The sequence below is a fragment of the Bidens hawaiensis genome, unplaced genomic scaffold (assembly GCF_021521415.1).
Source record: "Bidens hawaiensis isolate Kalapana, Puna unplaced genomic scaffold, B.hawaiensis_p1.1 tig00010424_1, whole genome shotgun sequence".
NCBI classification, from domain to species: Eukaryota; Viridiplantae; Streptophyta; class Magnoliopsida; order Asterales; family Asteraceae; genus Bidens; species Bidens hawaiensis.
In genome coordinates, this window is record NW_027491793.1 from 67,539 (window position 1) to 82,948 (window position 15,410).

The following is a 15,410-nucleotide window of genomic DNA, read 5'->3' on the forward strand; positions in this document are numbered from 1 at the left end:
ATATTTTATACATAATACAAAAGTTATTTTTACTAAAGTATCAAAGACAATTTACTTAGTAATTTAAGGGATTGTCTCACCTTTAAAGTGAGTTATCTTATAAATATTTATCATAAACCACTTACTTACATAAAATAATGTTTTAGTGGAGGTCATGAAATCATGCATACCTCTTTCTTTAATTTATTTTTTTTTTATAAACATGAAAGTCATTAATAAATGTTCATTGGATTACATCGAAACAGAAGGCAAGAAGGCAATTCTATTTCTTTAATAAAATAGAATTGCCGATTATACAAGAAATCTCATTCCCTCTGCACACATCAAAACTATTCTTCTGCCACCACCACCACCGCCTTCACCATCTTAAAAACCACCATTGCCACCTTCCCTTGACCACCACTATCGTCGTCGTCGTCGCCACGCCACCACCACCATCATTGGCACCAGCCCCCATCGGCATCGCCACCACCACCATTACCATTTTTTATTTTAGTAATTTTTTATTTATTTCAAGACAATGGAATTTTTGTCATTTGTACCTCATTCTTGCGTCTTTTTGTGCCTATCAAACAACATAAACGAATAATTCTTTCAATTCTCATAGGTTAACCAAATAAGCAATTGAATGGTAAAAATCCAATTTCATTCCCTTTTCTCCCATTTCATTATTCCGTACCAAGCGCACTGTTAGTTTAACATTAAAACCATGTTCATCATTAGCTTGTTACCGTCGGCAAATGTGGGCCCTTCGGTGCTAATGTTGACAAATTGCCAATACCAGCAACTTGCCAGCACTTCATTAGTGGTATGTCAATGTTATCGGCATAAACTTTCACTCCTTCAGCATTGGGAATTGCTCTCAGTAACAACCTTTTTTTCATCAGTAAATCCTTCAACCTTATCAATCACCTGCTAACAACAGTTAGTACTTAATTTTGATTTTGCATCAATCAATTTTAGAAACCCTTCAGTGACACTTGTACGATTTTGATTTGTGTCAGGGCAAACGCGATTTGTATTCGAGCGTGTGCTATCTTACCTCTCCAATGCTTTTCCCCTTAATTTGTGTATGGATCAAACAGTAAGTTTCCCTTTTAGATGTTCCACCGAACCACAATCCTATCGTTTCGATATAAAGAACACAAATACACTTGGTTTTGCCTCCACACAAACGATAACCCTTTGATAAGTTGATGTGGTAATGACAGTCAACGCATCGGTTGGCACCAAAAACAACCAAAACGTTATAAAGCTTGATGCAAAATGCAAGAGATATACAAACCTCACTTCCACCGACAATCAGAACTCATATTTTCATTAAGATACGAGTTAGCCATCTCATATAACTCCTTGCATACCACAACAAACCAGTTTTTAAATACTAGGTGCTCGCGTCGTCCTAAAATACCACAATATAACAATGATATACATTATCTTCTTACTCATCATTACCTACCATTAATGATCATAAGGATACTCTGACTCATTCTCGGTCACTTTAAAGTGCTGTGGTTGTTGCCCTGAACAGTGCAGATTCCACATCTTGAAGTATGACCTTTCAAGATTCTTCACCTGCAAATTCACATCCACATCAACAAATATTTCACCTTAAACTGGTAAAACATATTTCACCATCAAAAACCAAAATAGCTTACCCAGCGGGACGTGTCAAACAGAGGGCAACTAAGGCGCGATAATTTAAGTTTGTTGGTCAACTCTTGAAGCTTTGACCGGTTTAAAGCTAAATACACCGCCCGATCTTCATATTCCTTCATACTTCATATGCAAAAAGGACAATGGTCAATTAAAACGAAACCTAAAAACCATAATTACAACTTCCATATTGTGTTAAGAAATTGGGCCACTAACCTGTTGACAATCATATCCTCACCAACTCCAGTGGCCAAGCAGAGTGAACCAGCAGCTCGAGTTGCCATTTTCTCAAGGGGTAGGGTCACCATTGGCAGACCAGCCCAAAGAACATCAGTGCCCGTTGTATGTGCATTGCATAACGGCCTACTCAAAACAGAATAAGAGGTTAGCTAGTGGTGGGTGGTGCTAGCCCATTTGGACCTGTTCTAAGTTAGCTAGTTTCATAAGATTGACTTCTTGTTCAATTTGAGTAACCCAGACATACCAATTTAGCTAAAAAAAACTACCAAATCAACCCATTTATTGAAGAATGGGTCACGATTAAGGTAAAAATACCCGACAAGATCCTTACATGACACAAAAAATAAAGTTTTGGATTAGCATATCTGTTATCTAACCTGTTTAACAAACGGGTAGTGTTCGGTTGACCTGTTTAACCCGTTTAGATAAACAGGTCGACCAACTAACAACCGGTTAACATGTTTACAGCTTTATTATTACCCGCCAAACCGTTTTGATAAATGGGATAAACAGATGGTGTTTGGGTTACATGATTTTAAGTGTGCAGGTTGGGGTTCATGCTTTGGACACAATTTAAGTGTGTGCAGGTTACACAATTTTACTGTGTTCGGCTTAAACAATTCAAGCCGCCAACCCGGCACGATTGACACCCGTCTCATGATTCCCTATATATAAAAAAATCATAAATAAATGACATACGTGTCAAGGCATAGATCTGCTAAAGAACTGCGTCTGATGTGCTCATTTTTCATAGCAACATCAGTGAAAATAATTTGGTCCGGCCGCACACCCTGCGCGGCAGCATCTACAGTAGCAAACATAAAATTATAACACAATTACAATTTCATACGCATGCATATAATAGAATATGAAAATCAAAAATTATAAAACGCATACAGGCACGGAGTCTCATTTCACCAGCAGCTGGGAATCTCAAAAGCCAAAGTGCACTATTTGGAACACGCTTTAAAATATTGCACCTGAAACATCAACTTAAGTGTTCAAAAACTAGTGACATGCAATTGTCAACCTTCAGTAATGCACAAACTGACATCATACCAAGTCATAAAGATTTCAGGATCCATCTTGTAAAGCTGATTAAAGCAACCAAATATAAACTTGTTCTCGGGCAATCCATAAGCTGACCGCTTTGGTTGACAGTTTGGATCCAGCACATCAAGGTTTTTCTGAAACCAACCATAATAACATAATTAGTGAGTATTTTATAAAATGAAGAAATCTATATGAACATTTTGAATAATTTTGGTACTCAAACGGCTACCTGTTTGTAGTCGTTTACAAAGTAACAATGAGGCAGATGCACAAGCTTCTCAGAGTAGATATGAGCAAACCTAGTTGGAGATACAAACTGCAACATAGGAATTATATATTCAGTTAACAATAAGGTACACAGAAAATAATAATAATAATAATAATAACAATATAAAAAAAAAAGTCTCTTACTTCATCAGTGACCAGATACTGTATGTAGCTAGCACCAGTTGTACCTGGGAATCCCATATACGAGACCTGAATGGGAGCAGGCTGCAGAGCAAATATTTCATTTCTAGCCCCCTGTAATAACATTATGAAAAATGTAAGATAAATGAAAACTGGAAACTGATGACATGGCGCTTAGGTTAAAGCCTACCTTGGTATAACCATTGAGGTTGATAAGTATTTGTATTTGATCTTCGTTAATCAGTTTGGCAATCATATCAGAAGTCATTGCTGACACATCCTTAAAGTGTTCTGCTTCTGACTGAATACGGAGCCTCCATTCAGTCCCATCATTTGGACTCAAAGCATAGCAGAATACCTAAATTTTTCAAGCATGTTTTAGTCTCAGCCCAGAATTTAAATCTAAAAACATAAAGAAGTAAAATTTAGACAAGCGAACCTCAACGTTCTCTCTATTATGCATGCCAAATACTGATCCCATCAAATGAGATAGTGGATGGTTTCCAAAATCACTGCTGACATATCTACACAAGCAGCAACAGTATTTCAGTAAGCAATCTCTTAATTTAGATCCAAAGGAACTAGATCCTATATAAATGCACACCCGATTTTCAGCCGATTGTTACCCCCTGTAGTTTTTATCCTAAACGGAAGAGGATGGTTGAAAGCAGGAAGAGAAAAACGGCTTGCAATTACAGAACAGTGTGACGCGTACTTGCAACTATAAAAAAAATAACCAAATTAGAAACTTAGTACTTCATAATTCCACGTTCCAGCTAATGTAAACTACGCACATACCTGATTTCAAGCGCAAGCATTGGATCAAGGGGATATGCAATTGCATGGAAAGGTTGGACACTTGGAATAACTGACATCTGGGTGGAAATAATGAATTCATTAAAGGTTAGAGCTATGCTACAAGAGTACACAAACAGGTTACTGAAAATAAGTCATTTCCAGAAGACACAGTCAAGACCTTGATCTGTCTTCGAAGTATGCTTTCCACTTCAATAAACATTCTTTTCCTGTCATCCCAGTCACATACACACTAGGAAAAAAGAAAACAAATGTCCAATTAGCAAGTACTGTATAAACAAATAGTCAAAACTTTCTCCAAAAAACACAGGAAAAACAAAGACCCAATGATCCAAAGAACTGTTAAAACAAAATACCTGTAGCGTATGCAGCAGATTACAAGTTGCTTCAGGGAAGTCAGGGCGTATGGCCAATGCTTGCCTGTAGCTTTTAATAGCCTCTTCCACGCGTCCACTACAAAACAAAAATCTAGATGTTATAGCGTGTTCCAAAATGATAAGAAACAGGTATGAACTTAAAAGTACCTGTCTTTATAAGCTGAAGCCAAATTTGCATTAGCTTCAGCCATGTTTGGGCGTATAACAATAGCATGTGAGTAGTCTTGAATTGCTTCATTAACTCTTCCAATCTCCTTGTAAGTGTTTCCACGATTAACAAGACGCTGCCAGTGGATCAATCCTAAGAACCTCATTGTAGCAAGATATAGCATCCGCATAATTACCCTGTTTGTGAAATCACATATTTTTATGTTTTTTTAAACCATAAAAAATAACCTTTAACGAGTTTTAACCAAACCCTAAAGGAAAAATTGGGTACCTGTTGTTTGTAAATTATAGCAAGATTGTTAAAAGGGGCAGACAATCCTGTGGTTACAGTTAAAGTTGCCTTGTAGCATTGTGCAGCAGCCGTCATCATATTCCTAAGTATCAAAAACTTCGCTTTAGAAACATTTAACATATATATTATAATATTATATCATAAATCAGTCTGTATGTGAAAACATACCATTCCATGTATATGTTTCCAAGATTAGTGAGAGCTTGAGGATGGCTAGGTTGCAAAGAAAGGCATTGCTAAATTGCAAAAAAGTTAAATACAGTCAGTTCTAAGTCAATGAACAGCTTCACAGTAGAATAATATTATTATATCAATGAAAATGATAAACTAACATACACGGTAGCAATGAATGGCTTCTTCAACTTTTCCAGCATCCTTAAGTGCATTTCCCTGCAAACATAACATAATTAGAAACATAATATGCAAACAAAACCAAATTAATAACTACAGACGAGACTAAAACTCACCAAATTATTATATGCTTCCAAAAATCCAGTATCACGGGCAACAGCCTGCCTATAATGGCTGATTGCCATCTCCAAGTTACCTTGCTCATAATATATGCTAGCTAAATTACCTGAAAGATACCAAAGCACAACAGAGAATGAATTTTAATTCATGTAGAACATAGAAAAATACTGATATACTAATATTACTCACCAAAAGCCATGGCATAATCTGGTTTAGACTGAAGAGCATGCTGATAACATACAATAGCTTCTGGAGCCATTCCCAAAGCCTATAATGCAAAATAAACCCACTTTATTAAAACTTGTCCCGGCATTTATATCTGCCAAGAAATGCTAGAAAAACCAACAAAAGTTTCACCTTGTACACGTTTCCCAAGTTCAAATAAGCATCAGAAAAAGTTGGTTTAAGCTTGACCGCCTCCTGCAATGTGAAGGCCCGCATTCAGAGTAAGTTAGTCCAAAGAGTACATGATATAGATTTGACATAATGATCAGTTTAAGAAGAAACAGTCACTAGAAGCAATAGAACATACAAACCTTGTAATACTGGAGTGCCCTATTGAGATCACCAGACTCCATGAAAAGGCCAGCAAGATTGGACCAGGCAATGGCAAAAGTTGGTTGAATTCGAAGTGCCTCCACATAGCAATTGTATGCCTGTTAAACAAAATTTTAAAAATTATAAAAGATGACGTGTTTCTAGCATATTAAACACAATTACACTTATAACATGGTGAAATGACATGCTGGTCAAGTATTCTTACTTGTTGAACTAATCCTTGAGCTTTCATCAAGTTCCCAAGGTTGCTATGAGCATCAACCTATAGAAACAGACAAAGTAACTATATTTGTTCAAAATAAATTAAAAAAAAAACAATAAATCAAAAAATATAGATTGGTTTTAAAATTCTGACCAATCTAGGGTTCAATGAAAGAGCTTGACGACAGCATTGAGCAGCTTCACTTAACCTTCCTTTCCGCATATAAGCACTTCCTAAGTTTGACCATGCATCCGCAAAATTGGGACGAAGCTGCGTTAATCATACTTGCAGAATAAGCATTAAGCAAAGAGATAGCTACCATATTTTACCAAAATAAAATGCTATAACATAAGGATTTTTTTTCACTAAATGTTTGCAGAGGCTATATTATGATTTATATAAATAATCTCTTGAGATAGTGAGCATCAAGCCACAATGCTGTTTGATCACTGCTGGGGTCCATCTCTAAAACCGTATTAACGTTGTGCAATCTACAATTTGTAAATATAAATATTTAATATCCATCATTATTTCTCTTTCAATTCAAAGTTATCTTCTATTCTTATTTTAAAATACTAACTTATCTTCTTCAAGGTTTTTACTTGGTAGCCAGCTCATTCAGTCCAGCTGTCTAGCCAACTTTTACTATAGTTTTCTAATTGGTTCAAGATTCAAGGCTTAAAGCTTTCTAAGCGTTGTGCTCTTCTTTTGTATTTTTCTTTAACCATCTGGTTATGCTATTATTATATGTCCCCAACTTTTATTATCCTATGTTCTTCTCTCATGAGGGTCAGTCCTTGGTTTTAAAATTAATGGCTGATGCAATAGGCAGTTTCTGGTGGATTCCATGGCCTATTAATTTTCATAATAACTAATATTCCCCGGTACCTTTCGACTTTATCAAGTTAAAACGTGTTCAAAAGCTAAGAAATACTAAAATTTCAAGACAGATATAACTAAAATGTCAACGTACCTCAATTGCAACTAGATAAAAACGAATAGCAACATCAATGTTCCCTTTTTCCTGTAAACAAAAACAACGAATGAAACACTTTACGTACTGCTCGCACATATATAAACCAAAGATGCACCAACAATTGAGTTGTGAATTTTCACCTTCCATGCATTAGCCATATTCCCATAACATTCTGCAAAATTTGTATCAATGCGGAGGGCTTCTTCATTCTTTGCAATGCACATATCAAAGTCATGAAGCTACAACAACAGTAAGCAAAACCTTTGTGAGAACCATGCATTAAACTAGAAAGCTGCATAACTCACATGTAAGCAACCAACCTGATAATATATTGCCCCCAAAAGAAGAAGATTATCTGCTCGCATAGGGTTCCTGTCATATACAGCCTTGCTATGATCTAATGCTTGTCTAAAGTCCCCAGATTTGTACTTCTGATGAGCGAGGGACATGAGCGTATCTTCATCAGCTGTAACATGTAATCATTATCTTCAGTTTCCAAACCAAATAACACAAAAGAAAGGACTTAACGCCTGTCTAAAATTATGCAAATTCAACAGTAACCTAACTATCTTCAAGTAAATCACATTGCCCTAAATTTGATCATCTAAGAGATAGTGTTTCAAACTTATTAAAGATTATAAAGACAAAAGATAATTAAGGGTATGTTTGGCAAAACTAGCTGGTAGTGTAGCTGGAAGCTGGTGGCTTGAAGCTAGTAGCTGTAGCTTTTTGGATATATTTGAATGTTTGGCAGAGTAGCTAGAGCTTTTAATAAAATGTATAAAATGACTAAAATGGGCATAACTAAAAAATATAATAGTAAATGTATCTATTTTGGAAGGTTATTTAAGTAATTTAAAATGCTAAAAGCTTATGGCTTTTTCTAAACGCTACTAGTAGGAGCTTCAAGCTTTAAGCTTTTTCTCATGACCTAAAAGCTTCAAGCTCCTTCCAACCAAACAAGGCTTTTAATTGAGTAGAAGCTTTTTCTTAAAAGCTTGAAGCTAGAAGCTCCTAGAAGCTCCCAAAAGCTCTATGCCAAACATGCCCTAAATCAACTTGTGATCCACTAGAATGACAAGTAAACCACAATTGAATAATTGATCATCTCACACACAAAACAATAACTAGAAATTCCCGAGTTACAAAGCCCTAAATCGAACTTCCAGGCAAGGGACAAGAGTGTATCTTCATCTTGCCAAATTTGGTCAAACAGCAAATTTTGTTTCAAATGAATAAAATAGAATTAAACCACAATTGATCATCTAAGGCACGAAACAGCAGCCACAGATTCCACTACTCTAATTCAAGTTGCAAGGTTTCATCCTACAATCTATCAACACCATAAAATTGATACTGAAATTGAAATCAAACCTTCACGAATGTCAACTCCTCCTTGCGACAATTTGAGACTAACGGTAGCCGCCGACGAAGGATCAAATTCCGTGGACAACACATGATGATCGCCGTTATTATTATTATTATAGGAAAGCCTAGCAGCTTGCTGGTGCTGGTGCTGAAGTTGCCTTAGATCGGGCTGTAACTGTAAGGACAGCATGATTAAGCGGATAATAATCTGAGATCCGATTGAATTTGTTTGATTTCAAAGATGAAGAATCATGGAACGCGAGGGTGATGATTGTAACGACTCCTCATAAAATTAATTAAATCACAGGATTAATCAACAACCAAAGATAAAGATTTTGATTTTGATTTTGATTTTGATTTTGATTTTCTCTCTCTGGTTCTCGATTTCTGGATATCTTTGCGTAAAAGAGAGAGAAAGTATGTTGTGTCTAAATTATATTATATTATAATACTAACAAAATTAGCTTAATTGATTTTTGATATGTATGGAGATTACTTTAGGAATGAAATCAACTATGAAACAATGAGGCTATCACACATTTGTTTACTTTTTTTTATATTGTTATATAAAAGTCGTTAGTTTTAACATCTCTATTGGTGCTACTCGACAGGATGCTTTAGAAATTGGCATTGTATCGGGTTTCAGATGAGTTCTAAATTCCACTTCACGATCAAGTGGTTGTTCAGGTAAATCCTATGAAAAGACACCATACTACCATAATTTCCTTTAGTTCTTTTCTTTTGGTGCTAATGATTGCATAAATCATATACACCGCGCCTTGCTTCCATAAATAATTTGTCGCTTTTATCACAAATATAAACTTTGTTGGTCTAGAAGGTTTATCTCTTTGAATTGTGATTATCTCTCCTATTGGCGTACCAATCTTAACAGAATTCTTGTTGCATAGGGTTCGAGCATGATTGAATGCTAACCAATCCACCCCTAATAAGACAACGAATCCAGCCAGATTCATTGGAAAGTAAGTTCATTTTAAATTTATGGCTTAATAAATCTATCTTCTCTGCTTGAAATATTTCACGAATATGAGTGGAATTTTTGTCGCCTGTTTCTACCATGCAGAATTGGTTAGTTTGGTTAACGGTTGATTGAGGGCTTGGCAAAAAGTCGTATTTATGAAACTTTGATTACACCAGAATCAAATAATACATTAGCATAAATGTCATGGATAAAAAACGTACTCGTAATTGCCTTTGGAATAATTGTGCTTCTTGTGTAGTAAGCACCAAAGCTCGTGCATTCTTCTTGGGTCCTTTTGTATTCTTTAATTTCTTGTCAGGCACCTTTGTAAGCTTCAGGCATTCTATACAAATGTGGCCATGTTCTCCACAGTTATAGCAAACATAGGTTTCTTTCCTTTTACACTTTTCCTCTATATAACCAGGTATCTTGCAATAATTGCAGTACCGAGTTTTCTTAATAGCACATTTCCCCAAATGCTTCTTTTTGTAGGTTTTACAGAAAGGCTAAGCTTAGGACTGGCCTGCCTCTTTCTTCCTATTATCCGAATGAAGTTCTCGGAAAATTTTCTGGGCTAGTTCCTTCGTTTTATTCTCTTCATGCGTTTGGATTAATCCTCCCATCATGGTATTGGCCAATTTAATTGTTTCCTCAATAGTCTGAGGTCTAGCCACCTTTACCAGATCGTGGATTTCGCTAACTAATCCCCAAATATAGCGAAAAATTAGTATTGATTCTAGCAAAGCCCAAGCCGAAACCATTCTTGCATATTCAAAGAAGTTTGTCGTATATTCACGACAATTCACACCCACCATTTTGTCGTTCAGGAACATTGAAGCAATCTTTTCACTTTCATGGGGAGGGCATAATTTTCTTTCTGTTATTTGTTTAAATTCTCTCCAGGTTAAAGTATAGACTAGTCACTTCCTTTTGCTTGAAGGACTGTGTTCTACCATTCTAATGTTTCATTGCTGAAGATATTATAACCATACAACACCTTTGTCTTCCTCAGCAAACTTACTGATTCGTAGAACAGCTTCCGTTTCCAGCCAACACAATGCTGAGATGGCTCCTTCATTACCAGTCAATTTGGTTAGCTAACAGGCCAAGAAATCTTTGTAAGTACAGCCGTAAGTTTTTCTCTTAAGTTATTTAGGTAATGGAGTTTTGATAGTATTAGATTTTCTCCATTCACATTGTGGCTAGCATATGTGCCAAGTTTTCGTTTATTACTTTCGGTCTTCTCTCTATGACTTTTGATCTTATCCTTACCTATTGTTACTGGTTGCCTAATTGCTTCAGCAATTAAAGGGATTGCATCAGCAATTCTTTGAGCAATCATGTTTTCAATAATGTTCACATTCAGAGAATTTTCCTAATTGGAATTTTCATGATTGTTTTGGTTAGGATGGACTTAATTCGACATCTGAATTGCAAACAAGAAAAGAAATATTAATATCGCAGATAATTAATAAAGTAGGCAAAATACTAGTGACACACAAACACTGATATATATCAAAATCGTCGATCATTGCGACTTTTACTCTTTTTATATATCTTTATATTCCGCATTTAATATATACTACCGATATATTTTTAGGGGGGGTTTACAAAAAGAAAATACGATAACGAACATATATTATATTATATGTTAGTTGTTCTTTTAGATGTATGGCTCCCGGTAATAGTACTTCCATGTAAGGCTTCCCCAATGTCCCTCAGTTAGTTTCTCGTCTCTACCATCTCTACTCCATATTGGCGTAGTTTTGCCATGTTTTTTGGCTTCATGTTCGTGTAATTGGAGGTTTCGACTTGGAATGGTGCATAGGGGTTAGTCATCATGTTTTGGAATTGCCAGTTGTTGGTCCACCATTCCTCTAACTGAGCTTGGTTGAGCAGTTCATAAGGGAGAATAGTAGTTGTCTGATTTTCGGTCACCGAGTTATAAGTTGGCATGGGAGGGTTTATAGATGTTCCTTCATTAATCTCATTTATTATGGGTTGGAAGATTTCATACTCTGCGAGGCATATATCCAGTCTCCCCCATAGGGGTATTGGTGCGGTTTCTTGTGGCTGTGACGGCTGTGTGGTAACAGTTCTCTTTCAATTATTTTCTCTTTTTCCATCCTTCCATTGTAGATATTTCCTCTTCTTTCGTTTCGGGTTTGCTGAGGCTTTAGCTTGGAATATCATTGGTTCATTTGTGTCTCCTCCATCTCCAGATTGATTATCACCTACTTGTATTTCCATATCCATGTTTGAAACGGATATGTTATGAAAGTCTTCCACCAACATATTGTTAATAAAAAACAATAAAAACAACGAACTCCACAAAAATAATCATATATTTATATTCATGTGTGGTTAGAATCTTATCCATATAATTAACACAGAAGTTAATACATTTATTTCCTAACTTTATGTTTAAAATTAACTATTATCAAAATACATATTTTGCTTAAGTCGGTAGCTCTGATACCACTTTCTATCACAGCCCCCGACCCCTTACCCGAGCAGGGGCTGCAGACACGAGCAATGGTACCGGTATTTATTAAAATATTTAGCGACGAATAAATTCATCAAGGCTGTAGTTAGGAAAAATCATCATAGTTCAAAACACCAAAATTTTTATTTCATAAACTGGTAATAAAACCCATATTTTATAAACAAAAGTTTTATAGGGATAAACCCTAATTTACAAAAGACCATGTCCTTTTCATTCTGATGGCAAGCCACCTATTTAAACTGGAGTGCCCCGCAACATTATTTCCATTTCTTTCACACCAATCACCTGAAACATGTTTAAAAATATTTAATCAGCGGAAAATACTGGTGAGTACATTCATTTGTAAATGACATATTTTTACGATACAACATTAAGGTGCTTTTACATTTGCCTGCTTAAAATTACCAAAAAGTATTTGTCACTCGATTGTATCTGTAACTGTGGTCATATTACTTATTAGCTAACTCTTTGTCCAATAAGTAACGATATTATAAGTATTGTAGAAAAAATCCCATAAACCAGTAGTAACCATCACGTAAGTCTATAAAGACATAATCACTGTAATGTAATGAAAATTGTTTGAAACGTTTTGAAAACAATTGAACTGTTATACTCTGTCATGAGTTATACAGGTTTTAAAATCTCAATGACAGTGTTGGAAAACCGGGTGTCTCACAAAAATGTGAGCTTGTACAAAACTCGAATGTCTCACCTTACAAGTTTACTATTTACAAGTTTCTTGGTATTAAACACCTAATTTAATGCACTGTAGTATGTATTAGTATAAACCGAAAAGCTTTAACGATGATCATGAGATTGAAAACTTTACACGATAGCAGAAAGTCTCACCTTGTTCAGGAAGAGATTTGGATTTGCGTATCAAAGCCTCGATCGATTGGACAGGGTATCGTTGCGTTGATTAGTGGCATTATACCAACACTATTGTATAAGAGAAAACAAAAGAGAGAGAGAGAGAGCGAAAGTGAACGGGCAAAGAAACTAAGCCTTTCACTCCCCATTTATAGTTGACTTTCTTACCAGTCGCGTATTGTGACAGCCCCAAGGGATGCGCATCGCGTAGCTCAAAGGCAATTTTAGGTTTATCGAGTCAGCCCTAACTATGCCACGTAACATGCAACATGTCACGATTACTTAACCTACACTTCGCGTATAAAAACTTGCATTTCACGTAGCGCGATAGCCGCCAAAATATCTGGATAATTATTGGTCACCGCTTATCGCGACGGGTCTTCTAATGATCCATCGCGTAGCGCAAGAGAAATAAAAATAAAATTTTTTATTTTCTTATGTTGGTTGTCGTCGTATGGCGTTTAATGTTTTGATTCTTGGTTGCTTCGGAAATATTTTTGAGAGTCCTTACAACGGGTAATGATCCTGCCAATTGTGACATCTCATTTTCCCGAAGTATGGGACTAGTTGTAGTCGGTTCGTTAATAACCAATCATTGCATATTATTATAACGAAGATTGCGAAGGTTATGTTTCTAAATGCTAAGTAACAGAAATAAAGGGGGTAAAGTGAAAGAAAGGAGATTATAATTATATACACACATACACACATATATTAAAACACAACTTCCTGACATGTACTTTATGCTAAGTGGTATGTACTTCATGCTTGTATTTATTGTTGTATGTTTGCTTTACTGCATATAAAGAAATTGTACAACCTGCAATGTGAGTTGTAATTTTGCAGAACTTTCTGATTTTTGCCACGTATTGCTTACTCACTTGCTGATTTTGACACAAAATCCTATTCTCATTCATACATATACACGTCATGTATCTAGAAATAGGGGTCTGCCCATCATTGATGACCCTCCATAGCCGATGGTCGCAACCGATGCATGGCGTTGAATACGCAGGTTATGCTTTTGACCACTTTCACGACTTTAACCCCTTCATCGAAAACAAAGGCGGCCGGGGGAGGGCGGATCTCCGATGAAGAAGAAGAAGAAGAAGGAAGGTTGTGGTATTTCTATATCTAGTTCTAAAGATGAAGAAGATGAAAGACAAAGAGAGATGGCGACGACAGTGGTGTCTTCAGGAGAGTCGGGTGATGGTGTTTTAAGGTGACTGAGATGATGACTAATCTCGACTGTGTTGTGGCGATGCCACCGTGGTGTAGTGAGGAGGAAGAATGTTGAGAGAGAGAGAGAGTAGAATGGAAAAAAATAAGTCAGGCTAACGATGTTTGATATTATCTCCAACTCTATTTTTTCAAAATCATTTACTTTTTACTTTTTATTTCTACAATAATTTTTTTGTTATTGGTTTATGGATGTGAGAAACTTGATAGAAAAATGGTTTCAAATGTTGGACCAGACTCGCCGGCCCAACGTTGAACTAGAACATTAAATTGTAGAACATATTGATGATTTTTTAGTGTCACAAAAACCATATAAATTTCTATTTCTTTTGTTTAAAATCAAATTCGATTAAAAAGTATCAACTATTAACATATATTGTAGTATTTAATATAGTTTATCATCCAAAAAACTTGATTCAAAATATGAAAATAATTAAATGATCTCTCTCAATTATGACAAGCATGCTCATGTTAATGGTCATGTCGCTTAGTTTTTACATGTTGATTGTCGCTTAATTTTTACATGTTGATGGTCCTGTCGCTTAATTACACACAAATAGTTTATTTTTATCGTTTAACATTCCCGTCGCAACACAGCGGGTTCTAAGTACTAGTTTGTACTAAATGTGAGGTATTTTGCCAATTAAATGACAGAAAGCGAAAACAATAAATGACCTAATCTGTAAATTGACTACTTTTAGAAGACAAAATTTGTATTTTTGTCCTTTTTTAAAACTCTATTAAATTAAAATTTGCACTCCTTTTTTTTCCTTATATTTAAACTTATATTAGTATTTTTATTAAAATAAAAATTTAATAAATTGAGTATAATTAATAATAATAATAATAATAGTTAATTATCAAATAGCCATTATCCACCTATGCGTAAAAAACTAATTGCTTACGTGACAGTGTTTTTCACATTTAAGTGTAACCACCGTAAAAACCAAAAAAACCACTCTTCAAGCTTTCGTTCCCTTATAAACTGACAATAAATTTGGAAGGAAATCCATGGCAAAAGATTACGTGTATCGCTATAGTGGACCTCTTCCATCAATGAAAAGAAGAAACTCCTAATGTTTTAGTATTAAGTTAAAGATCTTTCCATTTAATAAAATTCTTTGGTTAATCTCGTCATTTAAGCCATTTGTTTTAACAATCAAATGAATAACCTTCGAAAAATTAACATATAATGTTTAGCATTTATTTAGAAAACTATTTGTAGCTGGTT

General features: G+C 35.4%; 1 pseudogene across 1 annotated transcript; it reads right to left on the minus strand.

Annotated features, from left to right (window-relative positions):
- Positions 1–1,299: 1,299 nt before the first annotated feature.
- Positions 1,300–8,605, minus strand: LOC143535161 (putative UDP-N-acetylglucosamine--peptide N-acetylglucosaminyltransferase SEC; annotated as a pseudogene). Its single transcript, XR_013135666.1, has 28 exons — positions 8,592–8,605; positions 7,538–7,683; positions 7,358–7,456; positions 7,215–7,265; positions 6,395–6,511; positions 6,245–6,301; positions 6,018–6,137; positions 5,839–5,901; positions 5,671–5,749; positions 5,478–5,587; positions 5,347–5,400; positions 5,179–5,246; positions 4,990–5,092; positions 4,698–4,895; positions 4,530–4,626; positions 4,334–4,405; positions 4,156–4,232; positions 3,962–4,078; positions 3,797–3,881; positions 3,548–3,715; positions 3,361–3,471; positions 3,179–3,265; positions 2,956–3,083; positions 2,794–2,876; positions 2,596–2,701; positions 1,873–2,019; positions 1,659–1,779; positions 1,300–1,575 (listed from the first exon to the last, which is right to left on the minus strand). The product of XR_013135666.1 is annotated as a putative UDP-N-acetylglucosamine--peptide N-acetylglucosaminyltransferase SEC (transcript).
- Between the last annotated feature and the right edge of the window lie 6,805 nt (positions 8,606–15,410).